This window comes from Prionailurus viverrinus, chromosome A1 (genome assembly GCF_022837055.1).
Source record: "Prionailurus viverrinus isolate Anna chromosome A1, UM_Priviv_1.0, whole genome shotgun sequence".
In the NCBI taxonomy this organism is placed as follows: Eukaryota; Metazoa; Chordata; class Mammalia; order Carnivora; family Felidae; genus Prionailurus; species Prionailurus viverrinus.
Window position 1 is genome coordinate 77,190,050 of NC_062561.1, and position 12,939 is coordinate 77,202,988.

At 43.8% G+C, this 12,939-nt stretch overlaps 1 long non-coding RNA gene across 1 annotated transcript in view; it reads right to left on the minus strand.

The window, feature by feature from the left end:
- The window catches only part of LOC125167649 (uncharacterized), a 47,743-nt gene that overhangs the window by 3,364 nt on the left and 31,440 nt on the right, over positions 1–12,939 (minus strand). Inside the window, exon 2 of the long non-coding RNA XR_007152877.1 lies at positions 978–1,105. This is a non-coding gene — a long non-coding RNA (uncharacterized LOC125167649). The remainder of the gene's footprint in view (positions 1–977; positions 1,106–12,939) is intronic.

Below are 12,939 nucleotides of genomic sequence, written 5' to 3' on the forward strand. Positions count from 1 at the left end.
TCTCGAGGTTTGTGAGTTCGAGCCCCGCATCGGGCTCTGTGCTGACAGCTCAGAGCCTGGAGCCTGCTTCGGATTCTGTGTCCCCCTCACTCTCTGCCCCTTCCCCACTCATGCTCTGTCTCTCTCTGTCTCAAAAATAAATAAAGCATTTAAAAATTTTTTTTAAATTAAAAATAAATAAACTAATATTTGAGTTGGACTTTCCAAAATTACCCTCCTTTTAATAACAACTGCATAAAATAAGAAGTGCCCTTGAAGAAACATAATTACACACCTCAAAGTAGAATAACACAAAACTTCTCAGACGCTTTACTCTTTACTGCCAATGTGGATTTTTAACAAGCTCTTACCAAAATACGCGAGGAACTGGAAAATCTTATTAGTAAAAGAGCCATTTACCTTTAGATGACATTTGAAACTTGAACACCCACAGTGTTGACAGAGGGTTATTTAAAATGCAGGGGGTGGGGCGCCTGGGTGGCTCAGTCGATTAAGCATCCGACTTCAGCTCAGGTCACGATCTCGCGGTCCGTGAGTTCGAGCCCCGCGTCGGGCTCTGGGCTGATGGCTCAGAGCCTGGAGCCTGCTTCCGATTCTGTGTCTCCCTCTCTCTCTGCCCCTCCCCTGTTCATGCTCTGTCTCTCTCTGTCTCAAAAATAAATAAAACGTTAAAAAATAAAATAAAATAAAATGCAGGGGGTGAGGTAGGTAAGTAGAATATGGCAGAACCAAGAGGAAGTCAGCAGCCTGTGTGCTCGTCTTTATTTATTAAAATGTTTTTGGTGCTGGAAAGTCATATCTTTTGAATCCATTTAATGCTATTTGAGATCATATGACCAGACAGCCAAAGAAAAACATGAAAGCCACCTAGAGCTCATGTTTGCAAGGAACCACAGAGGCAAGTTTTTAATCCCTCTTTTAGTCCAATACATGTGGTATAAATAAAAATAGACAATTAATAATAAAAACAGACACACCTGTAACGGACCATGGTCCCCATGCACACATTCAAGGTTTTGAGTGCTGAAACTGATGTAGGTTTGAAGACCATTTGCTTCATCCAGGTCGACACCATCGCTCTTCGCGCTTTGAAAATTCGAGACCCCTAAAGAGGAGAGGCTTCGCTTAATGTTTACGCCAGCCACAAATCCTACCTGTAAGTGCAGCGCAATCCTATATCAATTCCTTCCAGTCCTTTCCTTGTGATTATATACACTCTAGCTTCCGCATTTATTAAAGATGAGAACACCAAAAGGCAAACAAAAACCCCCAGAGGTGACAAAGGAATCTGATACAATGGAATGTTCTGGAATAAGGAGACTGAGTGATGAACACATGTGGAAAGGTGGCTTTTCACCCCATTCCTTTTGCATCTTTTGGACCATGTGAACATGTTGCCTGCTCAAAAAGTAAATAAATATTTTTGTGTGCGGGGAGATTCCGGGGCCCCACCCTAGACCTACTGAAACAGAATCTGTAAAGCGGGGCCCCGGAATCTTCATGGGAACGAGCTCACCAGGTAGGCCTGGTGTATAAGGAGGTAAGCAACAAAGGATGGAGAATATACATTTTTTATTTTAATGTTTATCTTTGACAGAGAGAGAGAGACAGAGCATGAGCAGGGGAGGGGCAGAAAGAGAGGGAGACACAGAATCGGAAGGAGGCTCCAGGCTCTGAGCTGTCAGCACAGAGCCCGATGCAGGGCATGAACTCACGGACTGTGAGGTCATGATCTGAGCCGAAGTCGGACGCTGGGCCACCCAGTTGCCCGGAGGATGGAGAATATACACACAGAGACGCCCTACGAGTCCGGTAACACAAAGAACACTGAAAACCCACCACCGCCAGAAGGACCCTCCCGCGCCAGCCTGCTCTGATGTCTGACTCCGTCTCCAATGTGTCCTTGTAAAACTGTATGCCGCGTGGTGTGCAAAGGGAAGTCTTGCCCTCACCAGGCTCACCCCTCAGTCTACTCACCCGCTGATCCCTGATCAGCACGAACTCTTCCCTGAAGAGACAGGTTCCTCATATGCTCCTCCTTCATCACCCTCTTGGGCCCATCGCGATCCCCTTCGATACTCGTCAGTTACTGAAATGATCTGAAGGCCACCCACCAATGACTGTCCAGCAGATGCGTGCACCTGTTTTTCACCCTCCATCCTTCCTGAAACTCTCTCCTCCCAGGACCTGTGTGATATTACGCTGTCCTGATTCTCCCCTCTCTCTATCGTGCTGTCAGCACAGAGCCCAGTTTGGATCCTCTGTTCTTCTCTCTCTGTCCCTCCCCCACTGACTCCCCCCACCTCTCAAAAATAAATAAATAAACTTTCTTGTAAAAAAGGCATCATTGGGAACTTAAGACTACAATTTTAGCTTCTCTCACTTAATTTTACAGCCACGCCTCTGGTTATTCTCTTCCACGCGTAGTAAATGTTCCAAACAGAAAACAATATAAAGGGGGCACCTGGGAGGCTCAGTCAGTTAAGCATCTGACTTCAGCTCAAGTCATGATCTCACAGTTCGTGAGTTCGAGCCCCGCATCAGGTGAGCATGAGCCCCACTTCGGGTGATCCCTGCTTTTCTCTCTCTCTCTCTCTCTCTGTTCCTCTCTCACTTGTGTCCTCTCGCTCAAAAAGAAAGGAAGAAAGAAAGAAAGAAAAGAAAAGAATATAAATTATTTCTCATTTCAAGGTTATAATTTAAACTTTTTTCCTCCAGTCTGAACTTTTCTCTATACATATCAAAATTTTACCAGAAGTCTGTCTAGAATCTAAAACTTTGATACGTGTCGGAAAAATACAAATTCAAGCCAGAAGTATCAGAGACTGCATTTAGCCTCTTACCTGGACAACCAGTAAACCAGAAATCTATGTATGAAATAACAATTTCAAGGCACTGGATATTTAACAACAAAGACAATGATGCCAGACGACATGAACAGGGTGAGTCCTATCATCGCCCCAGCTCACTTCCTGCAGAAAGTTTCCAAGCTGAGCCACCAGAAGCGAAAATCCAGGCTGACTCTGGCAGTTGAGGAGACCGAGCTGGGAAAGGTCTGGAGGAGCGAAGGGTGCCGTAGTTTGCAGGGTAGAGTATCCCTGAGCTATGGGACAGGTTCAAGAGGCCTAAGAGAGGGGTCATTGGAGTCCCCATAAGGAGAGAAGGAGGAGACTGAGAAAATAATCGAGGATTTAAAAGCCAAAAACTTTTCAAAAGTTGGTGAGATCTCTGTGCCCACACATCCAAGAAACTCAACACGCTCCAAGAAAAAGAAACACGAAGAAAACTACACAAAGACATGTCGAAATCAAATCACCCAAAACCAGGGAAGAAACACAAAACGGATCCAAAATAAGACAGGAAATGAAGAAAAGAAAATCAAAGAGCCGATGAGGCAAGGAGAAAACAGAAGCAACCTGGCAGATCCGGGCCCAGTTGCAACAACTATGTTAACTATAATGGTGGAAACACACCAAGTAAATGCAGTCATTGTCAAATTAGATAAAAAAGCAAGATCCAATTATCTGCTGCCTTCAACAAGCCCACTTTAAATATTGAACACAAAGGGGCGCCTGGGTGGCTCAGTCGGATGAGCATCTGACTTCGGCTCAGGTCACAATCTCCCGGTTCATGGGTTCGAGCCCCGAGTCAGGCTCTGTGCTGACAGCTAACTTGGAGCCTGGAGCCGATCTTTGGATTCTGTGGCTCCCTCTCTGTCTGTCCCTCCCCTGCTCGTGCTGTCTCTCTCTCTCTCTCCCAAAAATAAATAAAACATTTAAAAAAATTGAATATTGAACACATGTAGGTTAAAAGTAAGTGAATTGTAAAAGATATACTGTGCTGACACTATCAGAAGAAAGCAGGAATGGCTATGTTGACATCAGACAAAGCAAAGACAATTATTAGAGATTTTTTAAAGTCATTTCATATTTGATGAAAACCAAAGACTCACACATCCAAGAAGTTCCACAAACCCCATACAAAAGAAAGATGAAGAAAATTATGCAAAGGCACATCAAAATCCAAGTGCCCAAAACCAGTGATAAAGATCGAGTCTTCATTCCATATCAAAATCAGAAGATATACTCATCATCTGAAAACATGATTTTTTAATGTTTATTTTTGAGAGAGAGAGACAGAGTGTGAACGGGGGAGGGGCAGAGAGCGAGGAAGACACAGAATCTGAAGCAGGCTCCAGGCTCTGAGCTGTCAGCATGGAGCCCGACACGGGGCTCGAACCCACGAACCCCAAGTAGGACACTCAACCCACTGAGCCTCCCAAGCGCCCCTGAGAACACAATTTTAAGCAGGAATGATACGAGAGTCCAGAAGCTTCCATAAGGCACAAGGGGCTGATCGGTGCTGCATCCAATGGCAGCAAAAAGCCCAAGACAGGCGAGGGAGCCACGTGCTGTGAATCAGAGCCACACATTTCCTTTTTAGTTTTTATTTCAAACACCCAGTGCCCATCGTGACAAGGGCACTCCTTAATCTGCATCCTTTATTTACCCCCACCCCCCACCCCCTTTCCTCCAGTTACCATCAGTGCGTTCAGAGTCTCGGTTTGTCTTGGTTCGTCTGTCTTTTTTTCCCTTTGTTCATCTGTTCTCTTAAATTCCACATAAGGGTGACTGGTTATTTGTCTTTCTCTGACTGGCTTATTTCACTTAGCATTATCTCTCTAGCTGCATCCGCGTTGCTGCGATTGGCCAGATTTCATTCTTTTTTATGACTGAGTAATATTTCTTCTTTAGCCACTCATCAATCGATGGACATTTGGGCAGTTGCCATAATTTGGTTATTTGTTCATAAGGATGCTATACACACCGGGGTGCATGTATGCCTTTGAGTTAGCCACAGTTTTTCTCCTGGATCCCATGAGGAGCTATTGAAGGAATCTGTGCTAGGCAGTGGAATGAACAAATGTGAGACGGGAAAAAAACACCTTTCTGGCAGCAGGTTCAGAGTTGTGGGGCCAAGAGGGGAGGCACAGGAGAACAGGTGGGAGGAAGTAGCAGCTGGGGGTGGGGAAGAAGGGCTAGGGGTAGACAGGCATGTGACTGTAGAAAAATCAGGGAAAACACTGTTATCATAATCCAAAACCGGTGAGCCTTCTAACTACAATTATTGTCTACCTTCCAAAAAGCCCTGTAGGCTTCCAGAAGGCACCAAATGGCTTTTTGTCTTTCTCTCTCCAGCGCGGGGTGCAAGGCTTGCCATACATATTTTTAGAACAAATGAATGAATGGATCTGATCGAGACTTCTCTTTTTATTTGCTTTTTAAAGCCAGAGACACTGGTGCTTGTGATTCGAGAAGTTTCTCATATGTAAAGTTCTGAGGGAAAAACAATGTCCTCAATCAAACGTTAGTCGCGGCCTTTCTTCCACACCGTTCAAATTGCGTATTATCGTCCTAGATACATCGCATGTATAATTACAAGAAAATCATAAATTACATTAGGTATGATTCAAAATTAAAACGACCGGGTTTGGTTCCTGTCTTTTGGAAACACCGCCCTGATGGTATTGTTTCTTTGGGAGACAAGTCACGTCCCCAAGTACACGGGAAAACACACGCACTTTACTTTGAGCACAGGGGGTGGGGGAGGAGACCAAGAAAGAAGGCTTTTTTAGTCATTCTAATTTCAGACTAAAAATATACCACTGGCAACATTCCCATTTTTTCACTGAGTTTCCTTTCATCTCTATTAACATTGAATATCACTTTCGAAAACAAAACCGCAACAGAAATTAAAACGTGTTAACTCAGATTTGAAGGTGCTCATGTGGTACTACTACACTTCTGCGTTTTGAATCGCTTCCCAATATAAAAATTGTCCCCTTTCTAATCTCAAGGTTTTAAATCGTTTCGCTACTTTTCTCTCCCGATCGTCTACGTGCTCAGAATTACACTGTTAGGCAGAAATAAATACATCCTTATGCACCGTGAGGGAGGTTTGCCCACAGTTAGAGATTTGCGGCAGTACGGAAAAAGCCAGGCTTCGGAGTCGCAAAGGTGACTGTGAGTGATTAACAAGGTGGCCTTGGTTACTCTCTTGGAGACACTCGGTTTCCGTATCTGTAAAAGGGGGGGATGTATTAGATGCTTGTGCAGGACTCCAAATATTCTCTGCCCGGCTTCTTCCTCCAGCCACCGCTGGAGAGATCGGCTGCACCTAAGTCCCACCAGCTTTGAGAAGGTCAAGGGGGAGAGCAGCTCATTTGAGGCTGCCCTGGGATGTCTTTTAACACCCCTGCGTGTGGTACCCGTGGAACATGCCCCAGCAGGCACAAACGGGCCGGTTAGCAGCTACTCATCGGCTTTGACTGATGGGACAATGGAAGCCGAGGGATAAACATTCTCCCTTCTGCCCACCAGGCAGACACTTCTGGGATGCATTTCTCAAGCCTTTCCAAGGGGCCCCCGTGGAATCGCGTCCAGCCCACTGGGGGGACAACTTCAAAGTACATGCTTGCATTGGCTTTCCCTCCGCCCCTGGTTCCCTCCCCAGTCTTTTACTCCAGCTCTCTGGAATTATTTACTGGGCACAGGCTTCGCTTTCAGAGGAACCAGGGCTGGGGCGCCTGGGTGTCTCTAGTTTCGGCTCAGGTCATGATCTCACGGTTCGTGGGATCGAGGCCCCCATCGGGCTCTGTGCTGACAGCTCGGAGCCTGGAACCTGCTTCAGATTCTGTCTCTCTGTCTCTCTCTGTCTCTCTCTCTCTGCCCCTCCCCTGTTCATGCTCGCTCTCTGTCTCTCTGTCTCTCTCTCTTTCAAAAAATAAATGAACATTAAAAAAAAAAAAAAATCAAAGGAACCAGGGCTAAGGCAGAACATAAGAAAGAATGCTTCTCACCTCCCAGGGCAGGGGAGGGATGTAAATGAGGTATCTCCACAGGTCCGTATATTAACACGTAAACCTCCCAACGACCCAGTACTACCGTTATCTCCCCTTGGTAAAGAACGGCAGAGAAGTCAGGAATTTTATCCGGGGCCACGCAGCTGTTACGTGGCTCCAGAGACCACGATGCATCCCGGACTCTGAGCCACAGAAGCACAGAGTAGGTGCCAGAGAAGAGGTGGCTTCACGTTGGTAGGGTGCTATTTCAGACTGAACACGTGCTTTGAAGGTTGGAAAATTGGGAGGGACACGAAGGAATTCAGAGCAGCGGGGGTGACAAATCTGCCCCCATAAAAAGTTGATATTCGAGTCGGCTTTGATCTCTGAGATGAGACGCGCAGACGGGCTCTGTTCTGTACGCGCAGGGAGGCCACCGCTCGCCAGCCCTACTGGCACATAAAAATAGTGGTGGGACTAAATTGATTTAGAAGCCCGGTTTCCTGCTTAAATTCCACTTATCCTATTGACTTGAAACCCAGGCTTTGGCTTGCAGTGTAGATTCCCCCCATTATCTAGTCCCCCAAGGTAACTCCCACTAACAGATGTCTATCTAGCCCTTACGTAGTAAAGCTTGACGTCCAAAATCCCCTTATCAAAGGAGATTGCAGCCTGTTTTCCCAATTTAAAGGCCACCGATATCTAGGTACAAGAAATAAAGATAGGCCTGGCAAGTAAAACCCAGGGCCCCCAGATCCCGGCTGTGTAAGCCAGATACTGCTGTCCTGACAGGACGGGAAGATAAGAAAAGCTTCTGAGGTAGCAGCAGTCTGGCATCACTCCGCTGCCCGAAGAGCCCCCTGCCCCCCAGTCCCCAGGTATCTACAAATTGGCTGTTACAAACTCAGGAAGTGGGGAAGAGGCGCCATCCCCAAGTCAGCTGTAGAGCTGGGCACCCTTTCCATCTCAAAACCAAACTATCAGACGGCCATTTTAGCAGGTACGGGCCCCCGTAGGCCTGAGCCCAGGGATTTTCCTAATCCGAGGGCCCACTCAGCTCCAGCCAGGGATGCGAGCCCCCTCTCGCTGCCCTCACTTTTTTCCTTTCTGTTATTTTTTCACTCACATTAAAAAGGAAACACGCTGCATTTCTCTCCAGAGAAGCAAATCAGAAAGACAACAATTCGACTTCATGGCAGGTCTTTAAAGTTATCACCCAGGCCCGTAAAGATTGAACACCGGGTAAAGAACACAGAGACTCAGAGGATAGGCTGGATGTCTCAAGTGAAAATGCTGCTTATGATTTGTCAACAGAGAAGTCCTATAAAATATTTGGCATTCAGAGACAAGGAAATTGCAAGGGTTTCCCTAACAATAAATAAGGCTTCTTTTCTTGTGCAAAAGGCTAGATGCTGTAATATATCCTGGGGCTTTGACAGACCTCGCTGGCCCTGCCCGGCTGTCACCCCAGCCCTGGATTCAGGAGACGGGACACAAAGACACCGGGGAGGTTTCTGAGAAACGTCTGGGCCCCCGCACAAAATGAAACTGCTGTGTCTTCCAGGCTGCATTTTGTTTCTTTAAAAACCGTGCCTATTTTATTAAGGAGGGGGAAAAAAATTCACCTAAAGATTACACAGGAAGAGGTGAGGGAGCCGAGTAAACCCCAGTCAGGAACTCCTGCCCTACGAGCAGGGAAAGCAATTCTCCAAACGCAGCCCAGTGAATCTGGTCATGACCTCAACGTTGCTTTCAAGTTCATTTTCGTAGAAAGGTGATCAAAATTTCAACCTGAATGTTTTTTGCAGCTGCGTTTGCTTGCTGCTTCCTGAAATCTGGAATTCTACTTTTTGGGAAAAGATCATTTCTGAAGGATCTTTCTTCAAAGGTTTGTAGTATATCCCCCTTGGAAATTACTTTTTTGAGCCTATAAAGTATCACCGGCTCAGTCAGAAGTGACCCAATTGGGTGTATACTTGTCCCTGAAAGAGATACATACAATTACAATTCAAAAATAAAGGATATCAAACGTTAAAAATAAATCTCCTTGTGAACACCTCTCAGTTTACCCTGATTGAGAAACACATGTGGAGTCTACGTTTGCAGCAGATATGTTCCCCTCTCCCACAGCAGCCACCAAAAATCAGGGAAAACCTTTGCTATTATTATACTTACAAACTGCATTTTTGTCAAAAATGAAATAAATAAGCCAGGCCGAACAAAAACTTCTGCACGGCTTACCCAAGACTTTACTGACAGCTAAAAGAAGAACGCATTTTAAACAAAACACTCTGAGTGAACCAGCCTAAAACTTTTCACCGCATCGTTGCTATTTTAATTTAATTCACGGGGAAAATCAACTCAAAGTGTGAAAAGGTTAGTCACTCAGGAGGCCTGAACTGTTCCAACATCATTAACATGTCATTACTGTCAGGTAAAACAATTACTTTGAACTCACTCCAAACCCTATGTACACTCGATGAAGGCAACAGAATTCGCCTTCTGCTGACTTTCGGGCATTGCCACGAACAGGTACAATGCACTATAACGCGGTGCTTTATTGTGTAGAACAGCCCTCATTATTTTTTTTAAATTGTTTTCAATGTTTATTTTTGAAGGAGAGAAAGACAGAGCAGGAGCAGGTAAAGGGGCAGAGAGAGAGGGAGACACAGACTCCGAAGCAGGCTCCAGGCTCTGAGCTGTCAGCACAGAGCCTGACATGGCGGGATGGGGGGGGGGGGGGGGGGGGCGTGGGGGGTTCGAACTCACCAACCGTGAGATGACCACCTGAGTCGAAGTTGGACTGAGCCACCCAGCGCCCCTCAAATAGCCCTAATTGATAACCAGAGAGAGACTTTGTCCTAGCCCCAGTTTAAGAAGTTACTTTGTAAAATTAGTAAATATACAAGGAATGTACTTGAAAACAATGAATTACATTTTACACCAAATATAATATTTGAGAGCGTAATACATTCAAGAGCCCCATTACCTTTGTCAAGAAAAACAGGTGATTATGAGCATTCTATAGAAATATGCATGCTGTCTGCTCCACTCAAAGTCACTTAAGACCAGGCAAGCTCTGCTGTCCCATACACCAGCTGACTTGGTGCCGTCGACCAGGAATGCGTCTGCTGACCAGAAGCAGGCCAGCACAAATATTACGTTGTCTGGGAATCCCAATTCCTAGTTCTTTATAAAAGTCTTGAATTGGATTAAAAAGATTACTGAAAGAATGCAAACGTCCTATTTCTCTGTTTTACCTAACCTCTAGCTTCAAGGGCTAATAAAAATAAGGGTAATTAAGGGGCGCCTGGGTGGCGCAGTCGGTTGGGCGTCCGACTTCAGCCAGGTCACGATCTCGCGGCCCGTGAGTTCGAGCCCCGCGTCAGGCTCTGGGCTGATGGCTCAGAGCCTGGAGCCTGTTTCCGATTCTGTGTCTCCCTCTCTCTCTGCCCCTCCCCCGTTCATGCTCTGTCTCTCTCTGTCCCAAAAATAAATAAATGTTGAAAAAAAAAAAAATTAAAAAAAAAAAAAAATAAGGGTAATTAAAACACTAGCATAAAAAAAAAAAAGTTCAAATCCAAATTCTGTATTCATTTGAAAGCATCATCTCATCATTGACTGAGGAAAAGTTCAGGCCTAGGTTTCAGAAGCTCGTGTTCCGTCCCTTTTGTCGAAAGGCAATAAAGCCTCACATATACAATTCAAGTTCACATACCTCCTCTGCCTCATAGAAGGAAATGATCCTGAAGCCATCAACGTTTGGCTTTGTTTTATCAAATGGCATACCCTCCACGGCACCTCTTCACGTAGACTTCATCGGTGTCTTATGTATTTATCAGGTGCATCAGTATTAATGCTTGTAATGGCCATCCTAATGAGGAGCTACACTTAATTAAACAGTGGGTGTTAAAGTTACTTTGTTAACATGCATGCTGTGTGTTATTATTCACTTTATATATTCACTTATATAATATTATCACTTTATTATTCACTTAGATAATATTATCTGCGTGCCATCACCATACACTTACTCTGTAGACATGCAGGACACATGATGTTAAAAGAATGAAATGAAGGGAATTTTGTATCTTTGTGTAAATGCAACTTTTGGTCCAGACTGCAGAAACAGTCAAGAGGTGAGCTGTGGAGGTATCAGTGCCGCAGAACAAAATAATACGGAGTTTAATAACAATGATACATCGGGTCAGTTTCATTGAAACAATACTAACGGTAGCATTTAACGCAAATTGGATCTAATGCAGATCCTTTTAACTCACGTATATATTCAAATTTTATCATCAGCTTAGCAACTCGGACATCAAATATCTTTCAATAAAGAGCAATGATATCAAAAAATTTTTTTTACATTTATTTATTTTTGAGAGACAGAGCACAAGTTGGGGAGGGGCTGAGAGAGGAGACACAGAATCCGAAGCAGGCTCCAGGCTCCGAGCCGTCAGCACACAGCCCGACGCGGGGCTCGAACCCACAAACCGCAAGCTCATGACCTGAGCCGAAGTCAGATGCTCAACCCAGGGAGCCACCCAGGCGCCCCAAGGGCAATGATATTAAAATGTTAAGTGTAGTCATTGCAGAATTTCCAAAGAAACATTATACAATTGAGAAAATTAGCCTTATATATTAAGTGCTTATCCTTAGAAATTGGCCAATAAATAGAGTAATATAAAATAAGAAATCTTAAAAATCATATTTTCATTTTAAAGTGTTTCCAGTTTCCCAGGACATGAGAAAATTTTAGTCTTAATCATAAGTATTCATCAAGAAATTGATTAGTCCAAAATAATTTTTTTAAACAATCTATGGTTAGAAAAAGATCAAAAGAGTAATATAGTTTTTAGACCTTAAGAATTCTTAGCCTCTCTCTCGAAAAAAAAAAAAAAACTGATCCCACTTCCCATAATGCCAATAATGCAGTAGAAATAGAGCTTGCCAACTAAAATTAATAGCGTAATTGTATTATTTTCTAATTAAACTGGGCACAAACCAGTAAAACAGAAGCCAAAAGAGAGAGAATTCTGCCACTACTAATTGATTCTGGCCTCCGGTGATTTTTAAATGTCTCAGGTCAAGCAACAAACACACATTTATATATTTTTTATCCCTTTCTCTATTATTCCCCAAATGAAAGTACGAGACCTGGCATTTGCAAAGAGTTCAGCCAATCAAATTCTTGTGAGTAGACAGCAAATATTTATTTTTAAAAGCTGTTGATCACTCTACAATTTTAACAACTGATGGTGGTTTTTTCTAAAAAAAAAAAAAAAAGGATTATTTTTAAATAACGCAAAGAAGGATTTCAGCGTGAAATGCTGTTAATGCCAAGTCATTAATTTCAAGTGAGTTGTTCTTATTTTTAAGACTTGCAAAGGCGTAGTATTTCCCCCTAGCCATTGTGAAATGTTTAAATGAACACCGGCTATGTGAATTTGAGTGTCTTCTGCTTTCACTGTTGTAACACTATTTCAGGTCAATTAGTGCATATGACTCATTACAAACATACACACAAACAGACACTTGTTTTAAACCTGTTCAGATAGATTAAAATCAGAATGGACCGCTTGGCCTTGTGCAGTGGACACCCTACCCGAGTGTCTATGACAGACCTGTTCATTGGTATAGTTGATCATTTTTACAATCATTATTTCAAGCAAAATCATGATACGACTCAGTCCCTTTGGGTTGGGGCAAAACTTTAGATACATTGCTATATTGTTACGAGTCACAAAAGAGAACATAGGGCCCATGGCAACAGAGGCAGAATAAAAGCCTGAGTGAGATTCCAAGAGCATTAGTCATTTGAAGGCGGCTGCTTGTTCACAACAAAGCAAGGGCAAGCTCAAGCCTTTCGGATACACTGAAGGACAAGCGAAAGACTGATACTAGAGTCTGATATTTCAGAACAAATGACAACTCTTAAAATGTGCTGTAGCTCTGAAACGCTCAAGAAAATATGAAAGTAATTTTCTAAGCCTATTCCTTGATGTTTCTCTTTTAAAAGAAACATGATCTCTGAAGCCTTTGATTAAAGAAGGGTGTAATCACTCTTTTTAATTCACTCTGATTTCACCTCAAAA